The sequence below is a fragment of the Oncorhynchus gorbuscha genome, linkage group LG26 (assembly GCF_021184085.1).
Source record: "Oncorhynchus gorbuscha isolate QuinsamMale2020 ecotype Even-year linkage group LG26, OgorEven_v1.0, whole genome shotgun sequence".
Classification (NCBI taxonomy): domain Eukaryota; kingdom Metazoa; phylum Chordata; class Actinopteri; order Salmoniformes; family Salmonidae; genus Oncorhynchus; species Oncorhynchus gorbuscha.
Genome location: NC_060198.1, coordinates 34,719,399 through 34,741,079, shown reverse-complemented (window position 1 = coordinate 34,741,079; position 21,681 = coordinate 34,719,399). Strand labels below are relative to the sequence as shown.

General features: G+C 42.7%; 1 pseudogene; it reads right to left on the bottom strand.

The window, feature by feature from the left end:
- Positions 1 to 8,920: 8,920 nt before the first annotated feature.
- LOC124015089 overlaps positions 8,921 to 21,681 on the bottom strand; it is a 154,244-nt pseudogene continuing 141,483 nt past the window's right edge.

Here is a 21,681-nt window from a genome sequence, read left to right as displayed (position 1 = left end):
GTCTTTAAAATCTCTGATGTTTAGGGATTACGCATGACATTCAGTAGCTGCAGCCTACCTTAGCTACAGCACACTGACAACCCAACACATAACATAGAGCCCTTCTCAACTGACTCCTGACTTGTGAAATGTCTCATTAAATTACCCTACTGCAAGGAATACCATGCACTGAAATTAAAGCAATGAAAGCCTAGGCTATCGAATAGCCTACCTGATTAGATGTATCACATTGTGATTAGGAAACCATGTTATCATGTACGATGACAGAGGTTCTAAACAATATTGTTTCCCTATTTAATTTGTGTTGTCGCTGAGTGCTTATCTCCTCTCAAGCACAGGCAGTGAATGCAGTGCAGACCCACTCACTCTCTCCTAGTCATAATGGCCTGGCCTATGGCCCCCAACCACACTGCTGCACTTTTAATGTACTGCAGTGTGCACACACTCATTCACCGATCTGTTATTTTCTGTCTCTATTTCTAAACAACACATTCAATTATTTTGTTCCCATGCAGATACCCGTCTATTTCTATCATGGTTACCATAGCAACTGCATCACAGAACCCTAACTATGGAAAACGTGTCTATGCCGGTTACACATGCACACACTTACCAGTAAATGTAGGCCTATACATACCTACATAATAATAATAATACATACACAGTATGAACACGCCTACACTCACAAATACAGTAGCAGTAGTCCTGACATGCATAGAAGCAGCGTAGCACTCAAACATGCTCTATGCTTAGTCACACTGAGAGAATTTAGAGGTGAAAAGAGCGGCATCAACAAGGACCAATATCCATCCAATATACATACAGGAAACATAGGCACTGATATAAGTGAATGTAAGATAATGTATCACAGGCAATGTTACTGTTGTGTCCCTGTTCGACCGTGCTGTCTTTGTCCATTCTCTGTAACATTGTTGACTCTAAAACAAATGATTATCAAATCCTTTGCTGGTATATATATACAGTATAGGTCAAGTCTACAGTACCTCTGTCTTCAAGTCAGTCAAGAGCCTTTCACTCTCTCTTAGAACTCTCCTTGAACATGCTGTTCTCAGCTCCTCTGATACCCTGATACCCTGAGCATGCTTGAGTAGGGGGAAATCAGTGGTCACATCCAGTAAGATGGGAAGGGGGGGGGGGGGGGGGGGGGCTCACTGCACATCAATTATTGGGATAGTCCACCTTGGAGTGAGAGATCCACTCAAAACTACAGGCCTCTGTATGATGTCCAAGCTTGTGCCATTTCCAGTTAAGTAAATAAAAGGAAGGCTAAACATTGTCATAAGACCGGGAAGTCAGTTAGTTTTGTCAAGATAACCCAGAGGCTAGCAAGCTAGCTACCTGGCCTTTGGGTTAACTTGACAAAACGAACTGAATTGCCGGTCTAATGACACTGTTGAATTGATAAGTCAACAAAATAAAAAGTTGACAAAAAACACATAAAATCAGTAAAATATTTACAAATTTACAGGACTTCTCTGCCTAGGCCATGGAAAAAAATATAAATATATTGTTGTCAATAAAGTATTCCATTATCTATAAAGAAATATATTATTTTTATAGGGATGTTATATCAGGCGAGGTCATAAAATAAGTCTACAGTTTGAATGCATGTTTTAATGATCTACCTCTTCAGTGAATTAACCCTCACCTGATATGTCATATACCTTAGGGAGCACAAAGCTGACAATGTTGCTTGGAGAAGGAACTCAATATCCACCTTAAATGGGCAATCTGCAATTGAAACAATAACAACATTAAATCCCCAACATTTTATCTGTAAAAAGCTGAGGGATGGGGCTGGAGAAATCGAACCACTCTCAAATTCATAGACAGAGCTATGGATGCAAGGACTGACCATCCATGGTATCAACATTATAGTTTTAACCATGTTTTGAGGCTATACAGTGTTTATTTATAATTACACTGTTTATAAACATTGGATTAAAACAAGTTTATATTGTGGGTTCTGATGGGGCACGACAGTTGAATTAAGGTCTTGAGGCATTTCTAAATGATGTTCTTCAAGAATCAATGGGTACATATCATTGATTTATAAGTAAAAACAATGCATGTAGCAACTGCAGATTGCCCCTTTCAACAGAACAGTGATCTAATCATAGTGTGTAGTTTTAGCTCATCTTCAGATTATCAAAGTGAGGAGGGTCAACAATATGCATAATCTCAAGAAAAACGACGATAGCCCTTTCATAAATTAAGTTGCATCTATGCCCGTGTAGGAACACTTGAATTGCTCCAGTAACAGCAAAGACTCAAGACATGCACTCGACCGACCTGAGGTGGTTTTGTCGAAATATATGAATATATGAAAAGCAAGTGTTCAGGATGCCAATCAAATCACTGAATGAGCCATTAACAACCCAGTTGGAGCACAGTTCTAAACCCTGAACTCACGCAGGGAGGAACACTGGCTAAGTACCTGTACAGGATGCCTTTCTTTATACTGTAGCCTACACATTTCAATAGACCTCTTTTAACCATCACATTTCCCAATGTATTGAAATGTATAATATTACTAGAATCACATCATCAACTATAAAGCGCGACTTACTTTTGATCAGAAAAACAGAAAACTCAAATCCAACCAAAGAGAGAAAGGTCCAGGCACTCAGGCAAATGTTGAAGTTACAAAAGGCCTTGATATACTGGGCATATATCATATAAAAAAAAATCTATGTGTTTCAGCATAGAGCCTTCATTAAGGTACCACACAGGGTATTTATTTATACCTGCAGGGCTCCCGAAACTTTTCACCGATGACATCTGCTTTTTGTACTTTCTCTGTGAGGATATTGTAGTCGGGTCAAAGGTTGTCACTGTCCAGTAGAATGATCTCTCTGTATAGAAATGCTGTAGGCAGGTGGGTGTAGTTCACAGCAGTGGAGGCTGCCGAGGGGAGGACGGCTCATAATAACGGAACGGAGAAAATGGAATGGCACCAAACACATGGAAACCATGGAAACCATGTGTTTGATGTTGTTGATACCTTTCCACTTATTCCTCTCCCGCCTCTCCCACGTGCCCATCCTCCCCAATTAAGGCTCCAGACGTTTATCTTCACAAATGAAGTAGTTTGAAGGAATGCATCAGAAGAGACATGTAAGACACCACCTTACAGCTTGTCTGATGACATCCGATTGCTATGGCAACCAACTACCAGTGCACCGCACGCATGGCCTGCAATGTGCAATTTCTATGATGACCACATGGAGTCAGAGTTATACCAGACAAATGCAACATGCTAATCAAAAAACACTAGAGCGTCACAGCGGCATGCAAAATATGAGGAATTTGCAAGTGTTAACCCTTTTTAAAATGAATCCAACAAGGCCTTTGACGTGTGTGCTTGTATGCCATGCATCTACAGTTCTACATACATCTACAGTTCTACATACATCTACAGTTCTACATACATCTACAGTTTACTGGCGTTTGCTCTTTACTGGTGTAGTGTCTGTGTCCTACAATATTACAATTGGTGCAATTATAATAGACATTGAATCATTAGAACGGGTTGATCTGACACCTTTCTATGGAAAACAAATGTCCTAGTCTAGCACAGCATCAGGAGTAGCTTTGGCTGCATTCATCCCTCCATCTTTCCTTTCCTCCTGTCCTTGAGAAAAGAGAGGAGGCACTTTACAGTAATGGAGACAGCAAACAAGAGTGAGTCCGTTGGCAGTCTAAAAATGAATCCAGTCTAATTTCACTGCAAATATCTGTCATTTAATAGAGAGAATTCGTAGCATCTGAAATGCTTTACGCTAAGGAGATGTCCTTTACCAGAGCAGAATAACAGAGATAACTGCATTATGACTAATAGAGAGAGTGACTATGTGTATCCAGCAGGGTGCATCCTCTCCTAAAGGCCCACACAACATCCTCATGGCAGGTTCCCTCTCTCGCTGAGGCCGACTGCCACACTTTCCACATTTCCTAGCAACCGCAGAACCCTGCCTCAATCACTACGGATACCGGGAGGAAAGGGGGGGGGGGGCAGACAGGCATCGGCATCCCAGCAAGGCCTCCATACTTAGAGGAAGGAATGGCCTTCTCCAGCAGCAGTGACAGGCTGGATGCTGGTTAATGTGTTTGGGTGAGGGTTTACACAGGCCAGGGAACAGGGGCTAAGGGGACCAGAGAAGTCTGATGGACATATTGAGATCATGTTTCAAAATCAGAGATATTACAGAATGAGAAGTGAGGAGAGTGAAGACCCCAATTAAGCAGATTTGTCTTATGGCTACCCTTTGGTTACCCTCTCTAGATCCCCCACCCAGTGGCCATTACATTTGATGGTGTCATCATCTCGGCGCTGTCCCTGTGACTCATGGTGGGCCTCTGTGCTTTATTGCTTCTCTCTTCCAGGGGTCTGAGGTGTCCTTTCACATGATGTATGGTTTCTACCTTCGATCCCCTGCTGTGACGTCACCGTGACCTTACGGCCCTCCTGTGGTTGTCAGGGCAGTGTCGCTAACCCACAAGGTTGACAGCGTTTGGTGCCATACCATCCTGCTTGTATTACCTTGGTGGGTGCAGAGGCTATGTACAATGAGAGAAAGGTGAAGGCTATATGCAAATGTTAATTACTTTCAAGTCCTGGCCCTTGCTGGAGTATTGTATAAAACCAAACACAGGATTATGTACCCCCTCTTGCTGTTATTTCAACTACAACTAATTCATGTTTTATGAAAGAATCTCATAATGATGTAATGCAGGTTTCTCTTCATGAAGGTTATGTCATGTTAATCATGTATATTGAAATGTTGTCAGCGGTTCTTAGAAAGGACATGCTCTGTAATGATAACACATCTACCAGGGCTAGGAGGTCAATCCATATAAATTCTATTCAATTGAATCATCAAGTAAAAGAGATTCTCCGGTACTTTCGTATATACTTTGTATACGTTTGTATACCAGTCATTCTGAAAGTAGCACTCACGAGCCTAAAGTGGTCCTCGAAAATTGCGTACTACGTCACATACTGTATGTGCAGATATGTGCACCACGTCATTGCTCTCTCGCTAGCGCAAATTGCTAGGGGGTTGGCCCACGTGGGAGAAAATGTAGGGAAAAGGGTGCCAGTAAACAGGAAACAGTAGCTTTCAAGCTAGGGATTTCGTGGCTAATTGAGGTAAGACGGTAATTCTGCTCTTAGATTATGCTTGTATGAACTACATATTGACACATCCAGCCCAAAGCGGGAGGTTTAAAAAATACTTACAAGTCGCAAATGTTCCGGAGCAGGTCTTTAATTGAAACACTCCTGATTGATTTGATTAGTTAAGACACAGTAGTCGTTATAGTGTGCTTCCCAAACCTGACGTAGAGCATGTATCTTTTAACCCCTTATGGCACACGATGGCACTCTGTCATCGCCGCCATCAAAACTTTTACACTCAGCAATGGAAATGCTGGCTCTTGTTGCCGCGGCAACCACGTCATTCCCCTCTCCTCCTTAACCCTTTCTCCCTAGTGCTTCCTTTCACCTTCTGTCCTTCACCCTCCCAGTGTTCTATCACTTGTAAATGTCCTTTCACTCCATCTGTTACTCGCTCTCCACATCCCATCCCGCTCTCTCCCTCTTTCTCACCCCGATACTAAATCTTCAACCCTATTTACGCCTGTTATTATTATAACCATAAACTGTTATGACGTCCACGCCTATACCTCATCTATCATCGAACCTATTATGTCTACATGCATCTACTGCTATCTACTGCATATCCCACCTTGACTCGCCCTCAGCTCTGAGCAAACAACTGTTTTGCAAATATCAACAAATATTTTGTAAAGGATTAACCGTCATAGCAACAGTCATAAGTTCTTAGGTGTGAATTTGTTTTATTCTTCTCTCTGTATTACCAGTAAAACAGATATCTGCAACAGTATTTTTTAAATTTTTTATGAACCTTTATTTAACTAGGCAAGTCAGTTAAGATCACATTTTTATTTACAATGACAGCCTAGGAACAGTGGGTTAACTGCCTCGTTCATAATGACCGATTTTGACCTTGTCAGGTTGGGGATTTGATCTAGCAACCTTTCAGTTACTGGCCCAACGCTCTAACCACTAGGCTACCTGCCGCCCCCAGTATATTACACACCCAACTGTTATCTTTGTCTGAATCCTTTCTCTATGTATGTGTTTCTGCATTTAGTGTGTGTCCATGTGTGTGATTTGATCCTCTCTGTCCCTGCAGGAATGTTGTGGTTGTCGGTGTCAATGGAGCTCATGTATGTTGGGCTGCTGTGTATCAGCTGTGTGCTGCTGTCTCTTCAGTTGTGTCTGGATGCCTTTTGGCCCTCACAGATCTGGGGACAGCTCCTCAATGCCAACTCTCAGGTCTTCACTATATTAGGAGGTACACACTATGGAGAGACACTGAATCACCTGTCCTGGAGCATCGTCCAGCCAAATTCTCTCCCAGTTCCTATCCAGTGTTAAGTGCTTGTGTGGGTGCATACAGTATACAGTATGTGTGATGTAAGCAACCTCAAAACATCTGCCATTTTGCCCAATGCTCATATACTAAATTGAGCAAATTCACATTCTCTTAATTCATATAATACATGTATGTTTGATATTTTATTGTATAAGAAAATGATTTTAACAGTACTATAAAGAATTACTTCTCTTAACGGCATAAAACCTTTCTCCCTATACCTCTTTCACTCACACTGTTGCTAGGTAACAGTTAATTGTTAAAAAGTAGGTACTTGTATTCTAGTGCATTCTGGGATTGTGGGGGTGAGATGTAGTGGAAGGGAGGACAGGCATTGAGAGAAAGAGAAAATAGGGCAACACGTATTGGGGGAGGAAGAAATAAAGGCATATTCTATATTAATAAAGAGAGTCTGAGACCGACATGTGTTTACAGGATAAACTAAGAGTTGACATTGAAAAAGCAGCCTGCATTATGGATTTAGAGAGATAGTATCTTCACCGCTGTCACCTGTCCTCCTTACCTCTCGTCCCATTTATATTTTCTCTTTCCCTTTCTCGTGCTCCTCTCATTCTCCATAATCCAGTGGACTCTCATCCGTAACTCACAGGTCTCCCTCCATTTTATTCCACCCCATGCCCCCCCCCCATCCTAATAACTCAAGGTGACACACTATATGGGGGCCTTGGAGAGAGAGAGAGGGAAAGAGCGATAAGGAGCGAGAGAAAGAGAGAAAAAAAGAGAGAGCGAGAACGAGAGAGGGTGAAAGAGGGCAAGAGAGAGCTTTGCCAGTTAGATGGGGTTAAATTAGAGTCCCTGAAAGCTTGGCCTTCAAACAAGCCCTGAATGGGGATTTGCTCTGACTGGATCATTGGCCTCTGCCTTGGCCTCCCAGCCTGTCCACCTCTGTGTTCCCTCTCCTATATTAACCTCTCTAATCTCTCCCCCTCACTCTCCTCCCCTCTAACGTTCTCCCGTCACCTCTGCCTCCCAGACGTCTGAGGGCTTCAAAAAAGTCCTGCTTTTCTCTTGCGCCTTTTTTTCTCATGCCTCGCCACCGCTATCAATCCTTTAATAAGTCTTGCTTTCCAACTTGACTGAGAGATTTATAAGAGGGGGGAGAGAGAGACATGCCAGAGGAAGCTGATACATGGGGAGATGAGTGTCATGGTGGCTGTATGGAGGGATGTGTAAACTGACAGACAGAAGGACAGAGATACTGAGAATCATGAGTAAGGTGTACATTCACAGGCATGTGCTTTTGCTCCAAAATAATTATTTGTGCTATCCTCATAGGAAAGCATTTTTGGTTCCAGGTAGAACTCTTTGGTCTTCTATGTTAGAACCCTGTATGAAAAGGGTTCTACATGGAACTCAAAAAGTTTCTACCTGGAACCAAAAGGGTTCTACCCAGAATCGAAAAGGGTTCTTCAAAGAGTTCTCATATGGGGACAATTGAATAACCCTTCTAGGTTCTAGATAGCACCTTTTTTTCTAAGAGTGTATGTCTCCCATGTTCATTCCCACAACTATTTCCTAACCATAGTATAATAGAATAATGTTCCTGACAGACTGTTTAGGCAGTTGACTGTTCCCATTGGTCCTGAAAATAAGAATGTGTTCCCTTGCCTGGTAAAATAAAAAAAATATTTTAAAAAACATAGTATAATAGAATAATCTTGAGGTTAATGCACTGGGGAGAAAATTTCTTAGGTTAATGAATGGGAGACAATTTCTATATGAATAGAGCACAGTAACCTAGCTACAGATTCTCTGGGCTCACACCATGGAGGGCTGCGTGTCTCTCACAGAAAGTAAGGGAACCATGTGGTATTTAAATGTATTAAAATGGAGGAACGCAGGGTACCAGAACCGGTCACAGACTACTAGATCTGGTTGAGCACAGGAGCAACCGGAGCCCTGGGCCTGGACTGTGGTGCTGTGGTCTGTAAGGTGCTGAGGAGCGCCAGCAGTGTGGGTCGCAGCGGAAACCCAGCCGCCCTGCAACTCAAGGTACCATGTGGCCCTGCTTCCTGGGCTGCCACCTCTCACCCACGGTCCTAGCTCTTTCCACATCTGCCGAGCTGAGCTCCCAGACAGAGAGAGAGAGGGAGAGGAAGAGGAGAGGGAGGAGGAGGAGACAGAGTGAGAGACGGGGTGTAAGGGAGACTGCAGCCCTGTCCAGTAGACTGAGCAGACAGACTCAGTATGTCTTGCCAGTAAAAGCGATTGAACGTGAGAGACATACACAAGCAGGGAGCAAGGCAGAACTTTACTGGAACATAAATATATCAGGGAAATGGAAAACGAAAGATTGAGGGGGTACAGGGGAGATGACAAATCTTCAAAATGACAGGAGGGAGAGAAAGAAAGAGAGGGGGAGGGGTACAGAGCACACAAGGGCAGAGAAAGGAAGACTCATGCCCAAATTTGTGAGATTGGCATTTTTTTTATTAATACTCAACACGTAATTTTTGTTCATCATGTACAAAGAGAAATAAGTCATATTTTAGCACTTATCGTTGAAGATATCAGTATTATCCTTATTAGAGGTACCATGATGATTTTTTTGTGCAAATATCCAATGACTTTATTCATTTGTTATTGTGGTTAATTGAATCATTTCCATACAAAAAAAATGAAGGAATGAGTTTAAATGTTTTCTCAAATATTCATATTTACACAATCTGTACAATTCTTTATTTGTATATAATTTTCTGTTTGTATAATGGTGTAAAAATGGTGTAACATTTCAAAGAAAGGGCCACAAAAGGAGAAATAATGGCCTACAATAACATGTATACAGTTGATACTATTCATGTTACATTTCACCTACTCATTTAATTCAATCAGGATATTCATCTTCGGTAAAGAAAGACCACAAACTTGCCCTAAAACGCAGGCTGTCTGTACACACTCTCAGCAATGAATATTTTTTATAAAATACATTTTGCAACAACCCCTTAACCAAATGTTACCCACAGTACTATAACATGTGTCCTGTTATGAATCTTAATCATGAAGACAAAAGGAAATCAAACCGTTGTACAGGTTATATGCTGAAATAAACACACGCCCACAACTGGCCAACCATTCGAGCATACACACAAAAACACACACAGTGCACCACTTTCATTCAATCTACAAGAATTGAGAGCGCAACAAAAAATGCATAAAGTTGCAATGTTAACCCTTAATAGGCCTGTAACCAACCACTGTGTTCACAATGTAAGAATTGTAATACTATTACTATCAACGTTTATATTGTTATACAAATTAAATAGTTCAAAAACTGTAAGTCCTTTTCATCAATAGGAAAAATATTACAATAAAAACACAATGAAACCAGTGTTGTTTATTCAACTTTGAAATACAGGAATAAACCAGTGTTGTAGATGTAGTGATGTTTGTTATCATATTAGATGAATGTGTTCCAGCTGGAGTATCCACCCAATAGCATCGGCCTGTTCTACAGTCCACTACCATGGCTGATTTGGCTGATGTGACATTGCATTTAGCTTCATACCCCATTTAAACAAATGTGTATGTGTACATGCTTGTGCAGAGTGGAACTGGGACCACAAGGCCTTGGGGGAAAAAAACACTGCTGGCTGTTTCTCACTTGCTGCACTTGCTGTCCGTAGAGTAGTTGTGGTAAAGGGTATGACAGTATCAGTTTATTCCACCCTGTCCAACCAGTGAAAAAAAACAGTTAAGACCAGAGTGCCATTTTCAAGAAGAGTTCCTGACCATCCTTATCACAATGTTTGCCCGTACATTTAAAGGGATTCTTCCATTCAAGACTAATCAACACACCCAGTAGATTCCAACACAAACACTCTAAGGGATCATGCAGTTTATTGCGATGAGTAAAATCAACATGAGTTGCATAAAAAATATGCAGACCCAGACAGAGTGCAGTGAAAACACATCTTTCAATTTCAATTTCTAGAAAAAACCGTCTAGACATGAATCCATTTGAATGAGAAATGCCAAGCTAAAATGATTTCTCCCAAAAAGTTGGAAAATAAACAAATTGAAAGTTACTGAAAGCAATAATACTCAGACAAGAAACTAGCAGATAAATAAAAAATGGCTTAGACAACATATATATCTCCTCACGCATGCATACCAAACAGTTTGACACACAGTGGAGATTTGATCAAGGATAAATACATCACAAATGATATCATTTTTTCTCTGACAAGAACCCAAATGAACATAATGATGTCAACTCATTGCCTTGAATGACTTGATTCACCCTTCATTTCTAACCATCTGCACATTATGTTTAGGTGACATGGATGAGAAACATTTCATCATTCTATAAAGGGTTGAAAAACTGCATTTCCATTTCCTTTTGACCCCATCTGCACCACCATCCTCTGTTATTATGAGAGCAACACTGGGAAATGTCCAATGTGTTGTGCCCAGTGCTACTGACACGTATCACTGAAGATATCAGTATTATCCTTATTAAAGATACACAGAATGAGGAGGAAGAGTCAGTCCTGCGTAGTGTCGGCTCTATCAACACCAGTGCAGTCGGCATCAGATCCCAGTTGAATAAAGGGCAACATAACACAAATGATCTTGCAGTCAATTACTTAATTAATGAGGATTGCTTAAATGAAGGATCACAATATACAGTCTCTATATGTAAAAGCCGTCTACTGGTATGTATACATGTAATACTGTATTACATAAACGTATAGATAATTGTGTGTGTCCCGTAAAGCATGAAGAGTAGCCTATCTTAAAAGAGAATCTAACACAATTCAAGGGAAACTTAGCAAAGACTCTTAAACTAAACTTTCCCCCTGATCACCAAAAGTCTACACTAAATTATCCTCAATTTCCAACACTTTAATGAAAATAAGAAAAAGCATATTCTTAAAATAATAATTCTATTTATTGGTGAACTTTTGTAATTAAGTAAATATGAGATTTAAAGCAAATAAAAGGTTCAATCATGTCACTTATCATTATTAATCATATTTGTCTTAACTATATTTGCATATTTTTGTTTTTGTATTTTTATGTTTTTATTACCATTTTGTTTATTTCTTAAATTGTTGTAAAACATATTGAAATTTACATCCTGACTGTCTGCCTACTGTACAAAGGGAAAATAGTTTAAAAATATATTTACAGGGAAAAAAGAGAACATACTAACGCTGACGTTGATTGATAATAACTCTCATTTCTTCCTCTTCTGTTCCGTTGCTTCTTCAAACCTTCTGATACTGGACGACCATCCAGAATATGTGTATATAAAAAGTCCAACGATACCCATCCATTTGCGCAGTAACTCACAGGGGGGTGTTGACTCAGTTTGTTTTAAGGCTAACTTGATGGGTTTCATCTTAATAGTATGGAGAGAGAAGTCAGTACTGAATAAATGAATAGGTTATCAACAGGTCTAGGGAAACAGCTGTTGTCACTCAATCATTTCCCCTCCATCTTCCATCTCCATCTTACAGAGGTGCAGTCTGATCGTATTGGAAGTAGGAATGACTCAGCGCAATCTACTCCCTCAGCACCTTCAATCTCCATTCAGCACTGAAACACAATTTCCCGCAGCCCTTGAACTAATGACACCTCATACTAATTGAAGACAAAACCCTTTCAATAACTGAAAGGCTCATATGCTGTACAATATCTTGTGTCATCAGTCAGTTTCATATGATAAGGCATGTATTTCAGAAAGTCTGAACCCGGGGGTTGGGGGTTCCGTGCAATATACAGGTCTCAGGCTAAAAGGACTGTCAACATCTGTCAAAGCATATAGCGTGAGCATTCTCAAGACATCCTCCGCCTAACTGCCTCAGTCTGAGGAGGAATGTCCCATTTGGAGACATCCTCACGACTTACATTCAGCCGTTCATCAATACCATTACCATCTTCTGTGGGCAACAACATCTTTTAAGAGGATTTGAGTTCAATTTAGAATTACAGAGCATACGCCTATAATACACATTAAACACACTCTGACTGACTGTGAAGTAAAACTGCATTCACAAACGCTTCTTCAACGCATCTCATAAGCCTGTATGGACCTTCCTAACTTCAGAGAGTGGACGCAACGGTTTTTACGAGATAAGTGGTGTGTTAAAAAGTGAGCCTAGGAGGCGGCTGGCTGTTTTCTAAGAACCTGAATCCAAAAGGGTTGATCAAATGCTTGTTAGATGAGGCACAGCAGTCTGACAGTATGTGTGGTGTTCTTTAGTATGGACGTGTGACAGGTTTATGAAGCACTTCCGATGGTATTGTAATGTCTGTGTGATAATGTCCACATCGAGTTAAGTGTTAGTTATTCAAACATGTTGTTGTCTTGAAACACACCACAGTCTCTCATCTGTAAATAATGACTTGGTTTCAGAGCAGCACGTTTCTTCCTTCGAGACAAGTGGATATTGTACACATCTTAACACCTTGTTCATTACGTATCGTGCTGTTACACGACGCCCTACTGAGCTCTCTGGGGTGCACATCATCTGGAATCCTTTAAGGCTCGTCCTTCAGTCAGTGTCTTCAGCCATCTGCTTCATGACAAGACACGTCTTTCACAGTTGATGACCAACAAAAGTTCAGAAACAGGGTGTGAAATCTCTTGAGACTTCAAACAAAGAAGAACCGTTCAGTACTGTGCAAATGATGCCTTCCAGATCTTTCCGCAACAATTTTAAAAACAGCAAATGAATGAATGAGCATGGACTGTATATCATTAAAACAAAAACAAGAGACCAAATGACTTTTCACTCAGTCCTTCAGGCTTGTTAGTTGAATTAGATAACAAGCTTCCTGCCACCATCGGGCAGACAAAGAAATAACAACAAATATTAAACAGTATTGAAATATAAAACAAACTTAATGTCATAAGCACTTCATAATATCACTTTTGTTAATCACAATGTTAATAACATTATTGTTGTTTTACCCTGTTATTTCAGTAAGAATATCTTATTTTCATTTATGATTGAATTATCATAGCAAACAAGAGTCAAAGACAGTTGTTTGGGTGTAAGGGAGCAGAACAACTCACATAGAAAAAAAAGGTGCTATCTAGAACCTTAAAGGATTCTTCGGGCTGTCCCCATAAAATAACTCTTTGAAGAATCGTTTTTGGTTACAGGTACAAAACCCTTTAGGATCCAGGTAGAACCTGTTCTACAGAGGGTTCTACATGGAACCATAAAGGATTCTACCTGGAAACAAAAAGGGTTCTCCTATGGGGACAGCCACATAACCCTTTTGGAACCCTTTTCTCTAAGAGTGTAGATGCAAAGAGAGGGAGAGTTAGTGCAGGGGGTCAACACGGCCATCGTCTTCCAAAAAACTCATTTTCGGACGCTATCATCAACATGAGTCATGACAACATCTCCTTTCTCTAATAACACTTGACCAGATGGACACTTCCCTACTCACTCACATTCCCTTTTCATAATCACTCTGTAGGTGTGACTCTAAGCCATTTGGCTCAAACTTACAAGATCACATTGAGGTGTCACTTTTGTGTTCTTTTTGTATTGATGGCAAAGGGCCAAATAAATAATAGAGTTAACATAACCCTACCCACGTGTCACCTCTTGTATTCATTGTTTTGTAACAAAATAACAGGGCATGAATGTCCCCATCTTTCCTTCTACCTCACCCTGCTCTCTTCTGTCAAATATTTTCACCATTCTGTCGTTAATCTTCTCTTCCCTGACTGTTCTCCATCCTTGTTAAAAGTGTTGCGGTTGCAATGTGGACAGTAGTGCCTCATCATCCCTGACTTCCCGGGACTAATGCCATGCCTCCCTCCCTCCATGCCTCCCCACCCAGTCTCCTCTCTCACACGTCTGACTCTATGCTGGAGAGTTTCTCGTACACGTGCCCGTTGCTGCCATTGAATGGGCGCTGTATTGGCCCCACACCCAGCGTGGAGCCGTGGAGGTTCCCTCCCAGACACAGGTCCATAGGGAACCTGGGGGCCACGGTGGGCATGACCCCAGCAGTGGCAGTCGCTGGCAAGAAAGATGTCACACCCACGGAGGCCCGGAAGTCACTTCGGCTGTTTTTTGGGGGCATCTGCTGCTGCTGCTGTTGTTGCTTTTTCATGTAGTATTGTTTGGCGCCATGCAAGAGACACTGGTCGTCACCAAAGGTTGGAATAAAGGGGTTTTGGTTGACCCTATCCGGGTAGAGAGATTTGGATAAGGAGTAGGTTCCTCCTCCACCGCCCTCCATCATGGCTCTTTCTCTGTCCCTCATGTCCCTTTCCCCCACTGAGCGGCGGTGAAGGCCCTCACCACCTCGGAACAAGCCGAATGGCGACCCTGCTTCTTTGGCCATCTCACCACCGTAGAACAGAGGGTCTCTGTCTCGCTCCTTCTCCCTCTCTGAGCCTCCATGCCTCTCAAATATGTGGGCGAAGGGGCTAACACCCTCCATATAGCGCTCCTTCTCTTTTAAGCTAACACTTCTGGGAGGAGGCAACATCCCGCTCATTCCTGCACCCCCCATGCCCCCACCGTCCCCTCCTAGATCCCCCATGACCCCCCTGACTCCGACTGCCTCTTCTTTCTGAAGGTCTACGAAGGTGTCACAAGAGTGTTGCCGTCGGAGGGGCTTTCCAAAGCCGGCAGACTTCCTCCGCTGGGCTTGAGACTGAGGCTGGGCGCCTCCACTTAACCCCACAGCCCCCATGCCTCCGCCTTTCCCACCCCCCATCTGTTCCAAGAGGTGGTTGTTGTCCTCACTGATGTCGTACAGGTTGCCTGTCTTTTTGCAGCCCTCACAGCGCATGCAGGTGGCAGAGCTGGGACGGCTGTTCCCTCCACCCACCGAGGATCCACAACTAACCCCTCCACCATATCCGCCTCCCCTCTCCCCCGCCCCGCTGCCATGCATCAACATCTGCTTGCCCCCTCCTCCGCTGGCACGGCAGTTTCGACACTCCCAGTCTCCTCCTGCCAACCCCGCCCCTGATGTGCCTCCCCCACTCTTAGACTCTGATTTCTTGGGTTTATTTTGTTTCAGGAAGTCGTCCACTGACACCAAACTTGTACAGTTCCCCCCCGCCGCCCCCACCCCCCCCTCCAGGACCGTCTGTTAGATCCACATGTTCCCATTGGGGGACACCATCTTTGGGGCGGAACTGGTCCAAGTAGAAATCCCTCACACTCTCTTTGTCACGGAACAGGTAGGATGTGCTCCCTGCATTTCCGCCTCCTCCTCTTTTGCGTTCGGAGGCCAGTAGGGGCGGGGAGGAGGAGCGGTGACCATGGTAGTGGTGGTAGCCTGTGTGGTAGGGCTTTCTCCGGTAGCCCAGCTCAATCTCATCCAGCTCTCGTCTCGACTTGGCCGAGGCGGGCCTCTTTTTTTCAGGCTGTCGCGATACTGCTTACGCTTTTTAGCGTTGCCCTCCAGGTTCCCGTAGGTGACAGTGTGAGTGGAGATGTCTGAAACATCTGAACGGATGTTTCCGTCATCCTCTCTGCCCCCTCCCCCACAGTACCTGTCGTGCCCGGGGATGTAACCTGAGCTAGAGGCCCCTCCCTTGAAGGAGAACTTTCCGTACAGGTCTGACAGTCCCGATTTGAAGCCCGGCCCGGAGGGTGGGTTCTGACTGGCAATCAGGTCAAACTTACTCATGTTCCTGTGGGTCAGGGCAGAGCGTGGCTGGGTGGTGAAGATGGGTGCCACTCCTCCACCTAAACTGTCACAGTCAAACATGCCCCCTTCCAGAGTGCTATTGCTCCCTAGGCTGTGGGGTCTGTTAAGTGGCGGTCCGCTGAGCCCCAGGGCAGAGCCTCCGTGGTGGTGCAGGTAGTGGTCCTGGTACAGGTTGCTGTCCTTCAGGTGGAGGTTCCCGAACGTCCTCTCCACCTCGTTGATGTAGTCACTGAACATGTTATCCTCCGGCAAGTATGGAGGCTTGCAGTCCGAGTGACCTGCCAGGCTGCGGCGGTGCTCGGAGATGTCGTAGACGGATGACTCACGACGGATGAAGTCCAGGGCACTGTGAGGCGAGCCGTTAACCCCGGACAGGGAGGCCATGTTCTTAGCGGTTCGGAGCAGACGCAGGATGTTGGATTGGGTGTTGTTCATGGTGACCGATGGAGAGTCGAGAGCTGAGCTGCTCTTCTCTTCGATCTGAACCCCGTGGATGCAGCTGTAGATGCCCTGTGAGTGAAGAGGGTCATTAAGCAGCATTAGAGAGGGTAAGGGAGAGTCAGAGGCAGAATAAAGGAGAACTAAAAATAGGGCTTCTAAGAGTAGACTGAGGAGAATGAGAGGGAAACAGAGACTGATAAATAACACAGGCATGTACATAGCCTATGCAACAGTTGAACATTAGACCGTGGAACATGCACTACACAGAATATCTACACTACTGGTCAAAAGTTTAAGGACACCTAATCATTCAAGGGTTTTTCTTAATATTGATATTTTCTACATTGTAGAATAATAGTGAAGAAGTCAAAACTATGAAATAGCACATATGGAATCATGTAGTAACCAAAAATGTGTTAAACAAATCAAAATATATTTTATATTTGAGGTTCTTCAAATAGCCACCCTTTGCCTTGATGACAGCTTGGCACACTCTTGCCATTCTCTCAACCTGCTTCACCTGGAATGCTTTTCCAACAGTCTTGAAGGAATTCCCACATATGCTGAGCATTTGTTGGCTGCTTTTTCTTCACTCTGCGGTCCAACTCATCCCAAACCATTTCAATTTGCTTGAGGTCGGGTGAGTGTGGAGGCCAGGTCATCTGATGCAGCACTCCATCACTCTCCTTCTTGGTAAAATAGCCCTTACACATCCTGGAGTGGTGTTGGATCATTGTCCTGTTTAAAAACAAATGATAGTCCCACTAAGCACAAACCAGATGGGATGTCGTATCACTGCAGAATGCTGTGGTAGCCAAGCTGGTTAAGAGTGCCTTGAATTCTAAATAAATCACAGACAGTGTCACCAGCAAAGCTCCCCCACACCATAACACCTCCTCCTCCATGCTTTACAGTGGGAACCACACTGCGTCTCACAGAGACATGGCGGTTGAAACCAAAAATCTCAAATTTGCACTCCAGACCAAAGGACAGATTTCCACCGGTCTAATGTCCATTGCTCGTGTTTCTTGGCCCAAGCAAGTCTCTTCTTCTTATTGATGTCCTTCAGTAGTGGTTTCTTTGCAGCAATTAAACCATGAAGGCCTGATTCACACAGTCTCCTCTGAACAGTTGATGTTGACATGTGTCTGTTACGTGAACTCTGTGAAGCATTTATTTGGGCTGGAATCTCTGAGGCTGGTAACTCTAATTAACATATCCTATGCAGCCGAGGTAACTCTGGGTATTCCATTCCTGTGGTGGTCCTCATGAGAGCCAGTTTCATCATAGCGCTTGATGGTTTTTGCGACTGCCCTTGAAGAAACTTTCAAAGTTCTTGAAATGTTCCATATTGACTGACCTTCATGTCTTAAAGTAATGATGGACTGTCATTTCTCTTTGCTTATTTGGTCTTTTACCAAATAGGGCTATCTTCTGTATACCACCACTACCTTGTCAAAACACAACTGATTGGCTCAAACACATTAAGAATGAAAGAAATTCCACAAATGAACTTTTAGGAAGGCACACCTGATAATTGAAATGCCTTCCAGGTGACTACCTCATGAAGCTGGATGAGAGAATGCCAAGAGTGTGCAAAGCTGTCATCAAGGCAAAGGATGGCTATTTGAAGAATCTCAAATATAAAATATATTTTAACACTTTTTTGTGTTTAATCACTACATGATTCCATGTGTGTTATTTCATAGTTTTGAGGTCTTCACTATTATTCTACAATGTAGAAAATATTAAAAATGAAGAAAAACTCTTGAATGAGTAGGTGTTCTAAAACTTTGGACCGGTAGTGTAAACAGAGATAAGTAAAGTGTCCACTTCTAGTCTGGATTTGACTCCTTGCTTATCGCTTTTCCATTAAGTGGTAAAATACAGATTCACATGGACTGAATGTAATACATCTAACGTATTTCTACTGTATGTGGGTATATGAGACAGGAGAGCATGAGAAAGTAGGAGAGAGGAGAGGATGGGGAGATGATTGATAATGACAGAGATGCAGTAAAGCCCTGTGGGTCTCAGCGGTCAATACCTTCAATCAATGTGATTAGAATTCAGCTGAACAATACCCCGTGTCAGTTAATAAATACCCCCCGGCATCGACTGTAGACCGCCATAACATAAGCCTCCAGAGAGAGGATGAGGCCATGAAACACTGACATAATGATGACAGAAAGACAAACCCTGCTATTTGCATCCTGTGATGTATAATACAATATTCAAATACAAATGAATGGAAAGTGGGGTGAACGAGGTGTGACAGATGGATGAGTGGGATCAAATCAATCTGACCCAATGATTTGTAAAACATTTTGTCTGGGAAATGACAGCAGAGTTAATAGGACCCTTTGGCCGCCATTAAAGGTCAAAGGTGTACTGGTCAATGGCAATGATTCCTTAACAGGGTCATTTTCATGTCATCTGTCCTCTCTCTCAGCCTTGATGCCATGACAACCATGATGCCAACCTTGTTCCTTGTCAACTCTTTCATCAGCGAAATAGCGCCCCCCTGTCTCTGTATGTGTAGGTCATCTACAGTATCAGATGCTGTCTGGTCATAAAGAGTATGACATTGTTGCCGCCCTTAGCATTGAATGCAATGGAAGCCATCAAGCATTTTTCCTCCCTTGATAAAAAAAACATATAAAATAATAGCCAATCAGTGTTGAGGTAAACTGAGTGAGCTCAAATGTGAATGGTCCTGGGGCACCAAAACAAAGTGTCAAGGGAAGCCAGTTTGGATTTGGCTTCCCACCAATCACATCACATCGAGAGAAATATGTCATTGACAGTAACAACTTGAATTGTTGCATCTCGTTGTGTTGTTGTCTAGCAAGCTAAAATTGTCCCTTTTCTAAACTAGCCATGGATGGAGATAGGGATTTGGACTTGTGGTTTTACTTCATCTCCGTACTAGTCAATGAATATACAGTGATTCTGATCTAACCATAAATTCATAAATTCCCCTGAACTGAGAGGATGGAAGTTCAATATGTAGCCAGACGTAGTAGGCTAATGTTAACTAGCTAATGTTGCCCATGAAAGGAAGTTGGGCTAGCGAGCGAGCACTTTAGCCAGATAGCCTAGGACAACATAAACTAAGAGTGTGTACTGTAAGTCATAGACGGTTTCGTCAACATGAAAGAGAGAAGGATGGCATTGGTGTTTCTCTACACACACAAATCTGAATTGTGGACAGCCACATCATATTTATCTTCTGTTGATTGGACTAAATTGTTTTTTGGTATCTTTTAGTTGTCACTGTATTAGACAGACATCATGTATTAGGTGATTTGATGGTGTTGAAATGTTGAAGTTGAAATGGTGCTGGAATAGTGGAGGCAGCTCCTGTTTTCTTTGTGACTTGCGGGAACTCTACGTGATTCTAAATCAGTAGTCGTTTAGTAGTCCGAAAATGTTGAAAACATTAACTTGCTTGACCATGCTGCAGGTTATGCAGCTTTTTGTTACATGCAATATGCTTTGTGGACTTTATCGGACAGATGTTGCTCTCTGGTTTTGTGATGAAACAAAGGTGCGGTTGAAATGATTCTGCCACTGTGTCTTCTTATTGTCTCGGTTTTAGGCCTATATCACAGTGGCAAGGCATGTGAACTAACAAGTTATAGAGCAAACGCAATTATCTCAACACATAGGTTGTAATATGGCTTTTTTTTCTGGCTTGGCTTCCCCAGTGATTTTACCCACGCACTGCTACTGACTCTCCCATATTCTCTGTGACATGCTGTCCTTGTGTTTACTCAACCCTCAACCCTTGGCAATGTCAGACGATATCATGTGTGCTCCGTTTGAGCTGTTAGCAGAGATGAATCAACAAAACAACAGAATGCCTTCACATCATCAATGGTGCTTCATACTCAACTGAGATACTCCACATGCCCACATAAAGTAAACAGTCCCAGACTGTCTCTGGGAGTATTTGGGCAGGGACGTGTGAATGGTAATAGCTCTGGCCTAAGCCTTAGAAATGTAAAGTCATGGAGGCACCAACCATCTATAACTTATTACAGAGTGTACATGTGGTTTCAAATTCAACGATTCACTAGCTGCCCTGTCCTTGAGTAGCCTATATGTGGCTTTATGCTAATAATACTACCATGTGACCATTTGAAGATGCAGCAATTAGGTTTAATATATTTACAGTACTTATCTAAACTCTTAGCTAACGTCATTAGATGGTTTCTTAAATCAGTGTGATGAATTAGTTACAGTGTTGCAGGTGGAAGAGGAACACCTTGGCTAACGAAGCCCTGCTTACTGTTTTTCACCAGCGCAGAGGGGGGAAACTGTAACCAACATGGGCTTGGACACTAGACTCCAGTCAGCTGTGACAGAGTTCTCATTCGTACAGTGCTGAGCTTAAATGTTAATTGCGGTAATAATAGTACAGTTTATTGGAGTATGCTGTGAAATGAAGATACAGGATCAGTCCAGTGGCACAGGGAAAGGGGCGTCAACGGAAAATATCAAACTAAATGAGAATGAACCAATGTGAAGCCTTCACCCCAGGATTGTGAAAAGAGAATAAACCATCCTTTCCCTCACATCGGTAACAATGATTCGTTTTTTCAAAATTACGACCCAAATGCGTGCCGTGTAAGGGCACGGGACAAAGACCAAACAAACACGTACACGAAACACGGTGTTGAAACCCAAACAAAAGAGCGAGGAGTACCTGTAATAAATACACACGCACACAATGATTATCACACGGGACGAGACTTGTAATCATCTGCGCAATGCACAAGGGCACGAAAGCCCAAAACACACAGCACAGGTACTCACACGCACCAACGGACATTGGAACAATAATGGACAGCCCAATGGAAACCAAAGGGTACATATATACAATTACTAATCAGTGGGAATAGGGGCCAGGTGTGAGTGATGAAAGTTCCGGAGGGATCAGTGACAATTGTTGTTTAATTATCCCTTGAAAATCTGGTATGTGGCGATGAATTCTAATAAATAAACATATTGTAGGTTGTTTCCTCTGAATATTCTGGTGGTATATAGAACCTAAAAGGGATCTTCGGCTGTCCCCATAGGAGAATCCTTT